This window comes from Magnolia sinica, chromosome 7 (assembly GCF_029962835.1).
Source record: "Magnolia sinica isolate HGM2019 chromosome 7, MsV1, whole genome shotgun sequence".
Classification (NCBI taxonomy): Eukaryota; Viridiplantae; Streptophyta; class Magnoliopsida; order Magnoliales; family Magnoliaceae; genus Magnolia; species Magnolia sinica.
In genome coordinates, this window is record NC_080579.1 from 20975864 (window position 1) to 20993238 (window position 17375).

Sequence of the window (17375 nt, forward strand, 5' to 3'; positions counted from 1 at the left end):
CGATGATGAGAGGGACTCTTGATCATCGTCAATCATACTAAAAAGAGGAGTAGTGGCGCCTCTCTCCACTCACTCGATCCTAGGCATGTAAAAGCCCCATCGATCACATGGGTGAGAAGGAGCGGAAGGTGACCGCGTTATACATCATCTTCTTCAGCAAGCATAGAATAACATAATCAATGGCTGACGCAAGTATGTTTCCTGTATATTACATTCTCCAGACTGGATGCATAGATCCATTTTTCTTTCACTAAGATCTCTTAATTAGGAGTGAGAATGTTAGCCCCATGGGTCCTTACATTAATCTTTATTACATAAGAATTATCCAAGAAAAGTGTGGGGACTCGGATCCAAACTTGAGGCACATTGAACACTTTAACGACTACTTGTCCATAAATGGAATTGAAAATATAGTTATATCAAGTAATATCTTTTCATGATCTAACTTTAGCACTGATCCCCAAAGAATCGAGTATAGACATGATAGGCTCCTTGTTAACATAGCCTACATGAGCATCTTTGAAAATTATAAGGCCTCTTATTTGTTGTCGGGCTCTCTTATCATGCATTCATGCTTTTAGATTTTGCCACATCTCATTCCTCCAATAAATTGTCGTTCTAGCTCTTTAGTCATTGGTGCAAGATGTTGGGATTTTTGTTGTAGAATCACATAGAGATGGATCTAGGACAACAACCCAATGACACCAAGAAAACACAAGAGAATGCAAAGATTTAACGTGGAAAACCCTTTAGGAAAAAAACCATGGCACAAAGCAACAGAATTCCACTGTGAAAGCAAAGAGAAAGGACTTACTTGATTCGAACAACCTCGAATCTCACCCTTGCCACACCCTTTGAAACCCTAAAACCCCTTTGTAACGTCTCGAAAAAATCAGTACAAAAACCCGAGTACCACCTTAGGCAGAAATTACTAAGGACCGAATCCTTTAGAAATTAGATGAAAAATAATTAAGTACTAAACCAAATTAATTAGTAGTTAGCTTGAACTACTTTCTATACAAGATGCAAGACCCAAAACCAGTAGAATCATTGATGCTACATCACTTAAAAACCTAGGATTCATCTCAAAACCCAGTTGCTCTCGGGAGCATCACAAAACTTCATATCGGACCTGTACCACGTGTCGAAAGTTCGATTACCGTGAAACTATACGCTTATGACCGCCTTACTAGGCTTGACAACCATCTCAAAAATCAAATCCTAATAGTATCCAGAAACATACAACTTGAGCCCGGAGCGAATTGTGTAAGAAACGCGAATATCTTTAGAAAATGAACTCAAACTTAAGTGAATTGGGCTGTTGGCTTGCAGGCCAAATTTAAGGGTTTAGACCGTCAGATTTTGACCCAACTACACCCTCCGATCAGGAAAAATTTCCAACACACGTCAGTGTGGCCCTGATCGAGTATCGGTGACCGTTGAACCGAAACTAGTCCTCCGTGGTCGATTTGTAAATCCGATCGGACCAAAAACTTAACCTAACATAGATCCATTGTTAGGGAACTTTCTCCATACCGTATGCAGGTAATGGACCTCCAGATGAGCTCCGTTGGCCCGAAGCAATTGCCCTTTGGCTATATCCTAAGTATACCATGGCCCTGGGGCCATTTACACTAGTTCTAGGCCTATATAAGGGCCTTAACCCACCCCTCTCTCATTTTATGCGAATTCTCTAAACCCTAGGAGAGAGACGAGAGAAAAGAGAAGGAAAGAGTGAGGAGAAGTGAGAGAGAGTGAGAGATAATTCCTGGGATTCGATCCCACCTCTCTACGTGTTGAATCGTCTCTCCCATATCGCTATACCGACGATTCCGGTTCTGATTTTGGGTAAGAAATCCTAACCCTCACTTGTTTTAGGTATCTAGATAGAGTAAATCATAAAATAAATAACTTATTTCATACTATAGGTTGTCGTTGTGCCGTAGACGAAGACTTAGTGTTCGAACTGAGTTCGATACGAGTTTACTAGCGAAAAGTGCGGACTATAAACATTTAGGTTATAGTTTTCAAGGCTTTCAATGTTAGTAATGATTTATGACCGAATTGATTGCTATCACATGTGCTTGGATACGTTGTTTTCTGTATATTACACATATATGTAAACTATATTGATTTTAATGCATTCCATGTGTTTGTTGAAATGTTTGTATGGATATAGAATTATGATTTGTGCTTGCTATGATTGTTGTTTGGGCATACATGATTGTTATACGTGTGGCAACTCGTATGTGGAAGGATTTGCTATAATATGTGTTTTAACTAATTTATTATATGTATGTGGTATGTGTAGGCTAAGTGTTTGATAAAATGCCTAAATGAGAAAATGCTTGTTGTAATGTATTTAATGAGGGCATTGAGATAGAATTCTCAATTCCCTTATTTATAGTTACAGTTTCCTTTATGTAACATATCTTACTACTATGTGATTTATAGATGAAATAACATATCCTATGTATAATAACATGTACACTATGTGTTTGTTGAAATGCTTAAATGAGTTTAATACTGAAATTGGTTGTCACATGTTGTCTTTGACTATCACATATGAATGCTATTGTGTGGAGTGTGATTGGGGCTACGATGTAGTCCAGGCAATCGGTAAATGGTTTACGATCGGTGGCCGAATTGTTTTAGCCATGATGGATACGTTCGATGAATCCTAGTCGTACAGTGATTATCGACAGTGGTTAGGCCACGAGGAGTGCTTACGCACTCCATGTCGATTAATTTAACGAGTGCTCGTACCAGTCGAGCTTGTCAAGTAACCTGATTGGTCTAATGTATGTTCACATTGTATGGATGCTACTGCTTGAATCTAAGGTACCAACTTAGCAATGTAAAGCTCGTTTAACCTTGGTACCTCGATCTGCTAAGACTCATGAGCCAGGCATGGTGGTATGGGACACCGTGGTCCAGCTGTTGACCTATGCTAGGGCGACGAGCCTCCCCGTAGTGTCTAGTGAGTAAACCAAACTCGTGAGCTGAATATGGTAGTATGGGACACTATATTCGAGCTAGCAGCCTACGATGAGGTGACGAGCCTCTCGTAGTGACCTCGAGTATACACTAGGACTACGCTTAGGTGACTAGCATTTCCGTAGTAACCTCGAGTATAAACTAGGCCTGCGCTGATGGTGACGAGCCTCTCCGTAGTGACCTAGAACTGCCTATCGTATGTGATTAACTAAGCTTGACGACCCTAGATGGATCATTGTTTGGGTCAATGATATAAAGGGAGGTGCCTTAGCTTCCCAAACCTGCTGTACAAATAAATCTAATCACGTACATGCACTGCATTTACATTTGCCTTTGGCATTGGAGTTGAACACAGAGGAAGGGGTGCATGCAGCGATCGTGAGATGATGTTGCAGAGGGAGTGTAGGCGAGGGCATACATCATTAATACATATCATCCTTGCATTAACCAGAGTACTTAGGAATGTTTGTTGTATTGCTTTTTATTACTGCTTGACTGAATTGATAACATGTTAACCTTTGCCTTATAGTTCTACTGAGTTGATCACTCACTCCCACTCTAGGACGGTGTTTTAAAACACCAACCAGACTCTGTTGTAGTTACATATGATGGCGATGCTGACGAAGCGGAGCTTGACTTTTATGATAATGAGGAGGAGTTCTCCTATATGCAACTCTCTGGCGGGTCTGCGTAGACCTGGAGTTGCCTCACCGGGGCTACAAGGATATGGACTAGATGACATTACACTTGATTATTTTGTAAATTTTGGTATAGTTCATGTAACTATTTGACCAGGTGACGTTCATACTCTGGGGACCTATAATCACTTATATGCTTATATGTACTTATCAGTCTTCCTCTTGTGTAATTTAACTGTCTCTGGAGTATGATATGTTAATTTGGTATAATCACACTCATGTTTAATGCACTAATACGGACAACATTTAATCATCATTATCTATGTGTATAAGTGATGTGTTGGAACTCGGGAGTTGGGCTCCTGCTCAACTCCCGATTTTCAGGGCGTTACACCCTTCTAGAAATCCTTAGAATACCTTTAAAAAGCCTTAGCATACCTTAAAATGGCCCTAGGGACTCATATTTATAATTTAGGAAACTCTAATTACGCACCATTTTGAAACTGCCTCAAATTTACGCAGTTCGCGCAGAATCTGCACACCATCTGCGTAACCTTCAATTGATCGAGCTTATCCCACAACTGGTCGAAGACCCTTTTAATGGGTCGAGTCTATCCCTCGACTGGTCGAAGACCTCAGAAATTTTAGATACATTGTTGATGGACTTCGAGTCGAACTTGCTTCGACGAGTCGAAGAGACCTTCGACTAGTCGAGTCAGTCCCTCGACTAGTTGAGCATCTATGTGAACCAAGATTTAAGACATCTATTTTACAACAATCTCTACCATGTCTTCAATCTTTAACTGTATAACTTCTTGACCTCTTCTCTTATCTCTGCATTATATCATAACTTCTCGTGCACACTCCATCCTTCTTTTACGTCATTACCAAGCCTAGAAAAGTTGTACAGAACTCGAACTTCTCTACAGGAACGACCTTTGTGATCATGTCTTCCAGATTCACGTTGTTGTGAATCTTCTCTACTATTATGCCTCCTTCATTAAACATCTGTCGGATAACATGGATATCCAACTAATTGCTTCACCCAGTAATACAAACGAGTAACCTGAAGTCGACTTCTTAAAATCCACACTGCCTGCATAATCTAAATCCACATACCCTTCCAACTCATTTCCTGTCTTCTCAAAAGATAAGACGTAATCCTTCGTACCTCGAATGTATTGAAGTAACCATCTCACTGCCATTTAATATTTCTTGCAGGGGTATTTGCTCACAACACCGATTGCTTGTGAAATAACCGGTTTAATACAGACCATGACATGCACTGCCAACCGCATTCAAATAAGACTCATGAGATATATCATGCTTTTCCTCATCCGTTTTGGGACATGTCCTGAGGAAAACTTGAGGAGATATGTGTAGAGAATGCTCACCGGCATTACCTAGTCCATCACATAATTGATCAATACCTACACAAGGTATTTTACATGTGATTACCAAAACCTGCTCCTCTTCCAGTCTCTATGAATCTCACCACCGAGAACCTTCTTTACAGCCCCCGATCCTTTATCCTAAATGTCCCACTTAACCGAGTCTTTAGTACATTGATTTTAGACATGTCATAGTTGACGATCTATATGTCATCAACATACAATTCCTAACTTAGCATGAAGGAATCAAATTTTATACCACTGTTGTAATGACCCTGGAAATTTTGTGCTAATCTTTCCTTAGTAGCTTTTTGGGGTAATTAGTGCTATACTTGATTGCTTGTGAAATTTGCATCAATCACTTTAAATTGTATCTGCATGACTCAAAACTTGTAGAATAGTTAGCGCTATGTTACTCTGAAATCTGGGATCCATCGCTTAATCCAGTTGTTCTGAGGAATTTTTGGAAGTTTTGGATCGGACCTGGACTGCGCGTCGAAAGTCCGATAGCGATGAACTACCATGTTGGGCTTGACCATCACCTCAAAAATCAAGTCCATGTGATGTTCTGGGTCGATTTGATTGAGTCTGGAGTGAAGAGTGTGAGAACAGTTGGAAAGTAAATGTGATTTTATGAAATCTAAGTCGTGTCGCTTGCGCGATGAACCTGATCGAGATTCGGTGACCGTTGAATTAAGTGTGGTCTGCCACGGCTGATCTGAAGATCCGGTCGGTACGAAAACTCAACTTGACCTAGATCCATGGTCGGTGAGCTTAAGTCCGACCTTTCGTGGTTATAGGCCCACTAGAAGTGCTTCGTTGGATCGCGAGAGAAGTATACCTTGGCCCTGGAGTTATTTTCATCAATTTTAGGCCTATTTATAGACCTTAAAACCCTAGCTCTCCTTTCCATACGAATTTTCTCTAACCCTAGCGAATCATCCTAGATTCTTTCTTGTTCTTCTTCATCCTTTAAACCTTCGCTTTAGAATTGTTATTTCGGCGATTCTGAGTTCATCTTTGGGTAAGTTAACCTAACCCTAATCTGTGTTAGAGCTTAGAATCTCATTTCTATTCTTGCTTTAGGGTATTGTATCGCCGAGAAATCAATTCGGTGTTCTTTTCTGGCTTAAGGTGCGAACTTTAAGTGTATAGGTTATGGTTTTCATGGCTTTCAATGCCAGTGAATGATTTATTCTTGTTATGGATGAGATTTCACATGCCAAATGTTATGTTTATGTTGCGTTCCTGATATGCATGTGTTATATCGAGATTTGTGTATTCTGTGTATGTATAAAGTACCGTATGCGTATAAAATATGAACATGTGATTGCCACGATTATTTGTCACGTATGTATGCTAGATGTATGTACGACAACTCCTTAGTAAAAGGAATTGTCCAAATGTGTGTATTTGCAACATACGTCATGTATGTTGTATTATGTATTCTAAGTGTTTGTAGAAATGTCTGAATGATCTACAGTGTGATATTTGAACCTAGTATGGGCGTTGAGAAGCGATTCCCAACTCTCCCACTAGTGTATATGATTTCCTTCATGTAAGTTACATTCCTTGTTGTTTAAGTTCAAGCATTACTTATGCTTACATTTATGTTAAGTTGATATTCTTCAAATGCTTGAGTACCACATGAATTGAGTTGTTGTTCCTTTACTGTTCTACATTCAATACGAATATCTGTGGTAGTGTAATGTGTGTGGGACTATGCATTAGTCCAGAAAATCAGTAATCGACCTTAAGATCGTGGCTGAGGTTGCTTTCATTTGTCGGCAGTGGTTTGGCCACGCGGAGTGTTTGCGCACTCTATGTCGTTCAACCCAACATGCGCTCGTGCTAGTCGAGTTCGTCAAGTAACCCGATTATCCAATGTATGTTCACCATATATGGACGTTACTGCTTGAATCTAGGGTACCAAACTTACCGTTGAAATCCTATTAACCATGGTACCTTGATCCGCTAAGACTCATGCGCCGGACATGGTGGCATGGGACACCGTGGTCGAGCTGTCGACCTACGCTTGGGTGACGAGCCTCCCCGTAATGACCAGTGAGCAACCAAACTCGTGAGCCAATTATGGTGGTATGGGACACTATATTCACGCTATCGGCCTACTTTGATTGGTGACGAGCCCTTTGTAGTGACCTCGAGCATGCTTGGATACCGTATTGAGGTGACGAGCCGAACTGTGGTAACAAAGGTATGATAGGCGTGCATTGATTGGTGACGAGCCCTTTGCAACGACCTGAAAACATATAATCGTATGAGATGTCTAGGACTGACGACCCTAGAATGGATCACTGTTTGGATGGTAGCTTCCCAATCCTGCTGTATGAAAAGGACTAATAACAACTTGGTAATCATGTTCATGTACCGCATTTGCATGTGCTTTGTAGACGTGGCACACTTTGAGGTGGTGTCATGCGTAACGTAAGATGAAGATGCTGAGGGTGTATGCGTGAGGGCACGCATCATTCTGCATACATCCTTGCATTAACAAGAGTACTTAGGACTTGTTTAATTGTTCTGCTTTATCATTCGAGATAACATATTAACTGCCTTATTGTTCCACCAGTTGATCACTCACTCCCATGGTCTGGGACGGTGTTCCTAAGGTAGAGTGGGAGATGGATAATGATGAGGCTGCTTTCTCTTTTATGCAGTTTTCAGACGGGTTTTAGTGAGCCTCGTTCTGATGCGCGGGATGCGGGGATTTCTTTTGAAAAATTAAATGATGTAATCTAATACTTGTAATTTTGATAACTAACACTTTCATTACGACCTGGTATGTATATGTACTTCAAGGATTTGCACTTGCACACATATTTCTATAAGTCTTCCGCTTGCTTTCTTCACTTATCCCTGAATTATATCTGTGCCTTGGCTTAATCTATTCCATGTTTTATGCACTAATATAGTCAACATACATCCATCATTAAATATGTTGCATAAGTGATGTTTTGGAACTCGGGAGTTGAGTTATGTTCGACCCCCGAATTTCAGGGCGTTACAACTGTCTAGGCAATAGGTTGAACCACGACCTCCTACAAACTCTTTTTTCTCACCCCATTTAACTTCTAACCGCTCTGGTTGCTTCACGAAGAGCTGCTCTTCTAATTTCCCATGTAGAAGTGCAGTCTCCTCATCTATCCTTTCCAGCTCGAGATCGCATTGGGCAACCAGTGCCAATACGAATCTAATAGACACTTGTTATACCATCGACGCGAATGCCTTTAAGAAGCTGATCCCTTCTCTCTGAGCATGACTCTTCGCTAACAACCTCGATCTGTTTCTATGTTGTATCCCCTTGAAGATCCACCTGCATCCAACCGCTTTCCGGCCCATTGGAAGCTCCACCAACTCCCATGAGATGATCTGGTACAACGAGTCTATCACATCGTCCATAATCACCTTTCACTTCTCAGCACCATGCTACCAAGAGCCACCTGAATAGTAGATAGATCCCTCTTATCTGTAATGAGAGTATATGCGATATTGGAGTCGTCCATGTACCTCGTCGATATCTTGAAATTATGTTGTATGATTCTTCTCACGGGTGGCTGCTCCACCTTCTCCGTATCTCTATTTGCGTGTCTCAGCCTTCATGCCCTGCTTGCTCATGTGGCCATACCCAGCATGCCACACGTGCAGAAGTGGAATCTACTACAACCACTGTAGCTCCATCTTTTGAAGTGCTCCCAATCAACATGTACTGTTACCGAGTTGTTACGCTTTCATGATTACCTGTGCCCCCTTAGATACCTTAAGGGCACCATTAATACCTGTGTACTAGTAACCCATTACCTCAAGTATACCAAGAGAAATTAAATTATTCTTCATATTAGGAATGTGCCTCACATCAATCAAGGTATGCTCTGTCCCATCAAACATCTTGATGCGCACTATACCAATAGCCACAACATTACAGGTAATGTCATTGCCCATAAACACTTGTCCACCATCGCACTCTCTATAACTGGCGAACCGACTCCGATGAAGAGTCATATGAAAAGATGCCCTTGTGTCCAGAATCCACTCATCCTTACAATCATCGTAAATGTGTCTGATCGTAAACACAGATAAAACATCACCATCACATCTACTTGATCCATTTGATGTGGCAACGTTAGCCTCCCTATACGAAGCCTCAGATTCTTTTCTCACAAATTTAAGATTTGTACAATCCTTCTTCACGTGTCATTCCATTATACAATTCCAACACTTTAACTTACCTTTGTCTTTGCCCATGGACCTAGATTTTGGATCTGAAGATCCAGTACCTTACTCAGAATTCCTATCTCTTGTAAACAATGCATCAGAAGATGTCCCTATGTCGCCATTTAGCTTTCTTATAACCTTCCCTTGAAGAACTGAGATAACGGTATCGACACTCAGGGTTTTATTCGTGGTTCACATTGTGTCCTTGAATGACTCATATGATGCCGAAAGAGAATTCAGTAACATACATGCTTGTTCCTCATCTTTCATCACTTCCTCCATATCCAACAATTTGCAAACTAATTTATTAAAGTTACTGATGTGAGCCTCCAGATCTCCACCATCTGCCATCTTTAAGTTATACTACTGACGCTTCAACTGTAGGCGATTTTCATAGGATTTTTTCGCATAGACATCATCTAACTTCACCCATAACTTAGCCGCAGTTTTCTCCCTCATGACATTGTAGAAAACCTCATTCGTGAGACATAAATGAATCGATGATAAGGCCTTCTTATCAAGAGTATTCCAATCATTAGTAGTCATAGTAGACTTTCGCTCCTCAAAAGCGCCATCTTTGCCTTGCTTAATTAAGGAACTGATCATCTTGATCTCCTATAACTCAAAGTTATTTTTCCTTGAGTACTTCTAAATATCATACCTAGTGTTTATCATTAATGCTTATCTCTCAAATTCAGATCTATGCCTCAATGATTGCTCTAATACTACTTGTTGGGATTTGTGCTGCGGAATCACACAGAGATGGATCTAGGATAACAACCCAATGACACTAAGCAAACACAAGAGAACACAAAGATTTAACATGGAAAATCTTTTTAGAAAAAACCACGACATAAAGTGACAGAATTCCACTATGAAACATAAATTATAAAGAGAAAGGACTTACTCGATTCGAACGACCTCGAATCTCACCCTTGCTACATACTTTGAAACCCTAGAACCTATTCTAGAAACCCTTAGAATACCTTTAGAAATCCTAAGCATATCTTAGAATGGCGCTAGTGACTCCTATTTATAGTTTAGGAAACTCCACTTACGCACCTCTCAGAAACACCTCAATTTTACATAGTCTGCGCAGAATTCACGAACCATCTGCGTAACCTTTGACTGGTCGAAGACCTCGGGAATTTCAGATACATTATTACTGGACTTCGAGTCGAATTTGCTTCAACCAGTCGAAGGGACTTTCGACTAGTCGAGTTAGTCCCTCGACTGGTCGAGCATCTTGGTGAACTAAGATTTAAGACATCTGTTTTACAACACAAGATGGATGGATTTTTTTCAAATAGTAGCATAGGGCTGGGAGACATGAGTTAGTAGATACTCCTATGTTCGTTATTGCTACTAAGCTCAAAATGGTAAAAATTGCTCTTAAATCCTAATTGGCTAGTATGCCCAAAATTTTAGATCAATTTTCTAAGGCAAAAAAAAAAAGAAAAAAAATATCTTGAATTTATTCAGATTAAGATCAAATCTAACTCATCCACTACTAATTTTGATAAGGAAAAATGTGGCAAAAATTAAGTGGGATAGAATTCAAAATTTGGAGTTATCCATACTAAGGCAAAAAGCTGGAGAATTTAAGTTGAACTTATGACATACTAAGTTCGAATATTTTTATGGCTCCATCAAGTATAGACATCCAAAATCTGAAAAATCAAGAACGTACGTGGATGGTAATATCATGGAAAACCAAGATGAAATCAAAGATATTATTCATGATCTGTCTCCTCTTTAGCCAGGGCTATTCAATCTGGGCCCTTGGCGTAAAGGGACCCTTTTTAAAGCACAACTGCTTTTGAGGTATTGCAAGTGTTTACCTTGACCTCAGCCTTATTGACAACCTTAACAAACTGTCTCAAGAGGAGAGTGATGAGCTGCGCAAACCTATCACCATAAATGAGATTTCAGAGGATTTTAGATATAGTTTTATAGAATAGCCCGCCTTAAGAGTTGAATTAGCCTGATTTTTCAATTAAAGCTAAACAAGGTGTGATTTGCCTATTGGATAGTGTTGATTTTGTGCAAGTTGTTTAACCCATGTAAGCAATGAAAAAACCTGTTTTGTGTCCATGTGAGGTACCCAGGTGTTTTTCAACTTTCCCTCTTCAGCTACCTTAGTTTCTTTTAATAAAATAACCAATACATATTAGATATATATAGTTTTATAATTAAAATTATCTAGACCTGATTGGACCTAATTTGACCTGACTATATCCGAGTTCTAAACCCAATTAGACCTGATTTTTAACTATGTCCAGAAGTTGAGATCCAAACATGACCTCTGTTTTTTTAGTTTTTTATTTTTTTGGGTCCAATAAATGGGCATGTCTGGATGCCCATTGACAGCCCTATTTAGACCTACTTCATCAGTATGAAATTTGTGATTTGTTCCATCCACGATGAGGCCTATTTCTAACCGTCCACCTTCTCAATGGCTTATATCTTGCATGGACATACACATTAGCACGTGTGAATTACTCAGTACGCTTAGTGTACTGAGTAAACTGTGTGAGGTCCACCATTATTTATGCATTTTATCTGCTCGGTCCATCTATTTTACAAGGTAATTTTAGGTCTTGAGCCCAAAAATAAGGCATATCCAATTTTCAAATGAACCACACCACAGTAAACAGTTGAATTGAACGTCTACCGTTGAAAAATTATTGGGGCCCACGGAAGTTTTAGATCAAGCTTATATTTGTGTTTTTATTTCTTCTATTTCTGTATGATCTCATGAACATGTTGGATGACAAATAAATATCACTGTGGAGCCTAGAAAGGTTTCAACGGTGGATATCATTATCCCCACTGTTTTCAGTGGTATTATCCACTTGATGTTTGGGTATGCTTCAATTTTGGGTTCAACCCCTTAAATTAGATGGAAAAACGGATGGATGGTGTGGATAGACAAGTTACATTCAAGGTGGCCCAACTGACTTTACTCAGTACAATAGGAGATTACCGAGTAACTCAGCATGCAATCCCATTTCGGAGCTAGCTCGAACGGAAATCGGATTGCCTAACGAGTAAACTGAGTAAGATTGCGGACGTGGATTGCATCCTACCCCCGCCGTGATGTAAGTGTTTTATCCATGCCGTTAATCGTTTTTCTCATATCATTTTAAGATACAAACCAAAACATGAGGCAGGAATAAGTTTTAAGTGGACCACAAATTTTGGGGATTGAACGTTCACCATTAAAAACTTCTTGGGAGCTAGAGAAGTTTCGGATCAACCTGGAATTTGTTTTTTCGCTTCATCCACGTCTACATGACCTTATGAATAGGTTGTATGGTAAAAAGCAATAGGTTGTATGGGAAAAAGCAATCACGGTGGCCCTTAGAAAGGTTTCAACGGTGAGTGTCATTATCACTGCAGCTTCCTTTGGTGTGGTCCATTGGAGCTGTGAACCTATTTAATGTTTTGGCTTATATCTTAAAATGACCTGATTAAGGTCATGTAGACGCGGTTAAAACGATTAACCGCGTGGATAAAACACTTACATCACAGTTGCCCTCACAGAGCCCTGCCCAGACGGATTACCGTCCGGGCGGGGGTAGGACCCAATCCGCATCCTAAGCTTGCGTACTGAGTAACTCTGTACGCTTTCATCATACTGAGTAATCTTTGTTGGGCCCAGTGAATTCATGCGGTCTGTCCATGTTGTCCATCGGTTTTTCCAAATCATTTTAGGAGTTGAGCCCAAAATTAAAGTACATCGAAAGCTGAAGTTGATCAAATAACGGGAAACAGTGGAACTATTGATTTCCACCGTTGAAACCTTTCCAAGGCCCCAGTGATGTCTATTTGTCATCCAGACTGTTCATCAGATCACACACGTGGATTAAGGAAAAACAAAAATATCAGCTTGATCTAAAACTTTGTGGCCCCTAAGAATTTTTTAATGATAGACTTTAATTCACACTGTTTCTAGTGGTGTGGTCCACTTGAACTTTGGATATGCTTAAAATTTGGCTTAAAGAGGTAAATTTATATGATAAAACGGATGTACAGATTGATGCATATATGATAAAACGGATGGACAGATTGATACAGTGCATGAATGACGTTGGCCCCACAGTGTTTACTCAGCTTAGGTACTTGGTTACTCAGTGCCCATTCCCCTTCCGCTGGAACGGACGCGGATTGAGTCCTACCCCCGCCGTCTCTAGCCATAATAGGCAGTTTTTTGGGCAAGCCTACCATGATGTATCCGTATATTCACACCGTCCATTCCTTTCATCACGTCATTTTAAGGTATACGTACAAAAATAAGGTAGATTCAACGCTCAAGTGAGCAACATTAAATAATAAACTTGGTTTGTGCATTTAATGCAACAGTCATCTTCGGTGTGGTACACTTAGCGTTGGATCTGCCTTATTTTTGTGCATATACCTTAAAATGACCTGGAAGAAGGGATGAACGGTGTAAGTAAACCGATACATCGCGGTGGGCCCACCCACAGAACTGCCCGTTCGTGGCTAGATACGGCTAGAGACGGGCGGGGTAGGACGCAATCCGCGTCCAGCCGTGGGACTGTCGATTGGATTGAATTGAAGACGTGGACTTTGCGATTGGAGGGACAAGACTGCAGAAGGGCAAAACAAACCCCACGCTATAGATTTGCCAAGTGGGCAACATGAACTTGTGAAAAGAAATGGACGGTAAGGGAGTTGACCTCGGGACGAATTTAAAAGTACAGGTGTAGCCTGTTAGCCAACGGCTTGATTCTCACACGCTCATTCCAGCACGTGCCATGTTTGATGCGGAAACAAAAGAAGGGAGAGAATGAAGAGGGAAACTTTTTGAGTTTAGTCCCATACTGACTGAAGAGGAGAATATGAGATTAATACCCGTATAAAAGGGATGGAAGGTGAATGAGAGAAGCATACCTTTCTCGGGCCATTTGGCTAAGATCAAGTGTAGTATCTGTTCTTATCAGTTTAGTATCTGATACCACAGTAGCTTGATACTGGGGCTCAAGTGTCAAGTGTTGCCCTTGCCCAAAAATAAGAACAAATGTTTAATTTAATAATGCCTCTCAAAACAAGGAAAATTTGTTAATCCAATGTGGCCCATATAATCTTGATTGATCTCTCCTACGATGGATAAATTATATCCCGCCCATCAGATGATCTAGATTGCTCCACCATCCTAGGTTGATGTGCCCTTCTCCAAACAGTGATTGGCCATTCTTGATTGCTCCATCAGCTTACGGTTGACGTGCCCTTTTCAAATAATTCATACAACTGATATAAAATCCGCAAACAGGTTGTATCATTTTACTAGAAGTAAAACGGTGATTATAAAATCAGCAAATGGCTACTACGAGGGCCCTAAGAATCCACCGTACTTTTAGCAACGAAACTTTTCGTCGCTAAAGCCAATGAGTGTTAACGTACTTTTAGCTACGAAACTTTTCGTAGCTAAAAAACGTGGATGACACTTTTAACGGCGAAAATTGTCGTCGCTAAAAGATGCAACCTTGAAAGGTTTACTTTTAGCGACAACTATTGAAAGGTTTGCTTTTAGCTACGAAAATGTTCATAGCTAAAAAATGTGGATAAGACTTTTAGCGACAAAAATTGTCATCGCTAAAGGCTGTGAACAGTTTAGGAAAAAAATCTAAAGGTTTACTTTCAGCTATGAAAATTTTCATAGTTAGAAAACCTGGATGAGACTTTTAACAATGAAAATTTTCGTCGCTAAAGGCTGTGAATAGTTTTTTAAAAATTCCAAAGGTTTACTTTTAGCTACGAAAATTTTCGTTGCTGAAAAATGTGGCTGAGACTTTTAGTGACGAACATATTCATCGCTAAAGGTTGTATACAATTTTTGGAAAAAATCGAAAGGTTTACTTTTAAATACGAAAATTTTCATAACTAAAAAACGTGGATGAGACTTTTAGCGACGAAAATTTTGGTCACTAAAGGCTACAACCAGTTTATAAAAAAATTGAAAGGTTTACTTTTAGCTACGAAAATATTCATAGCTAAAAAATATGGATAAGACTTTTAGCGACGAAAACTTTTGTCGCTAAAGGCTGCTAACAATTTAGGATTAAAAAAATCCAAAGGTTTACTTTCTGCTACAAAAATTTTCGTAGCTAGAAAATGTGGATGTGACTTTTAGAGACGAAACTTTTCGTTGCTAAAGGTTGTGAACAGTTTTTTTAAAAACCCAAAGGTTTACTTTTAGCTACGAACATTTTCGTCGCTAAAAAACGTGGCTGAGACTTTTAGCAATGAAAATGTTCATCGCTAAAGGTTGTATACAATTTTTGAAAAAATCAAAATGTTTACTTTTAGCTACAAACATTTTCATAGCTAAAAAATGTGGAATTTAACGACGAAAATTTGCGTCGCTAAATGCTGGAAACAATTTTTGAAAAAAATCGAAAGGTTTACTTTTAGCTACGAAAATTTTCGTAGCTAAAAAACGTGGATGAGACTTTTAGCGACAAAAAATTTCGTCACTAAAGGCTGTAAACAATTTTTTTTAAAAAAATCAAAATGTTTACTTTTTGGCTATGAGAATAGTGGATGACACTTTTAGCAACGAAACTTTTTGTAGCTAAAAAATGCTATTAAGACTTTTACCTACGAAATATTTCGTAGGTAAAAGTTTCTATTTTTTTCTTTTTAACTATTCCATCTCAAATTTCCTGATATAAGCCTGTTAGAATATAATTCATCATATTCTTCCTGATATACACCTGTTATATAATATATTTCATCATATTCATATTCACATCAATTTAAACCCAAACTACGTAAATCCATCCAGACATAAACTATATTCATCCAAACATAAACTGCATCGATCCAAACACAAACAATCCTATGGAAAAAAACAAATGAAAAGAGAGAGAACATATGAGAGGTGATCCAGACAAATGAAAAGAAAAACAACCTTAAACTAAACCTAAACCTATAACCTACACTTATAGGTTTAGGTTTAGGTTTAGGTTTTAGGTTTAGGTTAAGTTTATAAGTTTAGGTCATAGGTTATGGGTTATAGGTTATAGGTTTTGGTTTAGGTCAAGGTCATAAGTTTAGGTTTAGGTTAAGGTTTAGGTTATAGGTTTAGGTTATAAGTTATAGGTTATAGCTTTAGGGAATTGAGAATAGATTAAGGTTTAGGTTTAAGAAAACAGGTTCTGGTTCGGGTTCGGTATCGGGTTTAGGTTTCAATTTTCAAGTTTAGGTTTAGGTTTAGGTTTGGGAGTTGAGATTACGATTAGGTGTAGGTTTAGGTTTACGGATTTGAGAATACATTTAGGTTTTAGGTTTATGTTATAAGTGTAGGTTATAGGTTTAGGTTTAAGTTAGGTTATAGGTTAAGGTTTAGGGAATTGAGAATAGGTTAAGGTTTAAGTTTAAGAAATAGGGTTCGGGTTCGGGTTTAGTTTGGGGTTTCAAGTTTAGGTTTAGGTTAAGGAGTTGAGATTAGGATTAGGTGTAGGTTTAGGTTTAAGGATTTGATAATACATTTAGGTTTCAGGTTTAGGTTATAGGTTTAGATTTAGGTTATAAGTGTAGGTTATAGGTTTAGGTTTAAGTTAGGTTATAGGTTAAGGTTTAGGGAATTGAGAATAGGTTAAGGTTTAAGTTTAGGAATTCGGGTTCGGGACTGGGTTTAGGTTTGGGTTTTCAAGTTTAGGTTTAGGTTAAGGAGTTGAGATTAGGATTAGGTGTAGGTTTAGGTTTAGGGATTTGATAATACATTTAGGTTTTAGGTTATAAGTGTGGGTTATAGGTTTAGGTTTAAGTTAGGTTATAGGTTAAGGTTTAAGGAATTGAGAATAGGTTAAGGTTTCGGTTTAGGAATTTGAGAATACAGTTAGGTTTTAGGTTATAAGTGTACGACATAGGTTTTGGTTTAAGTTAGCTTATAGGTTAAGGTTTAGGTTTAGGAAATCAGGTTCGGGTTCGGGATCGGGTTTAGGTTTGGATTTTCAAGTTTAGGTGTAGGTTTAGGTTTAGGGATTTGAGAATACATTTAGGTTTTAGATTTAGGTTTAGGTTTTAGGTTATAGGTTTAGATTTAGGTTTTAGGTTTAGGTTAAGGTTAGGTTATAGGTTATAGGTT

At 39.0% G+C, this 17375-nt stretch overlaps 1 pseudogene; it reads left to right on the forward strand.

Moving 5' to 3' along the window:
* Positions 1 to 14172: 14172 nt before the first annotated feature.
* Positions 14173 to 14354, forward strand: LOC131252304 (U2 spliceosomal RNA; annotated as a pseudogene).
* Positions 14355 to 17375: the final 3021 nt, after the last annotated feature.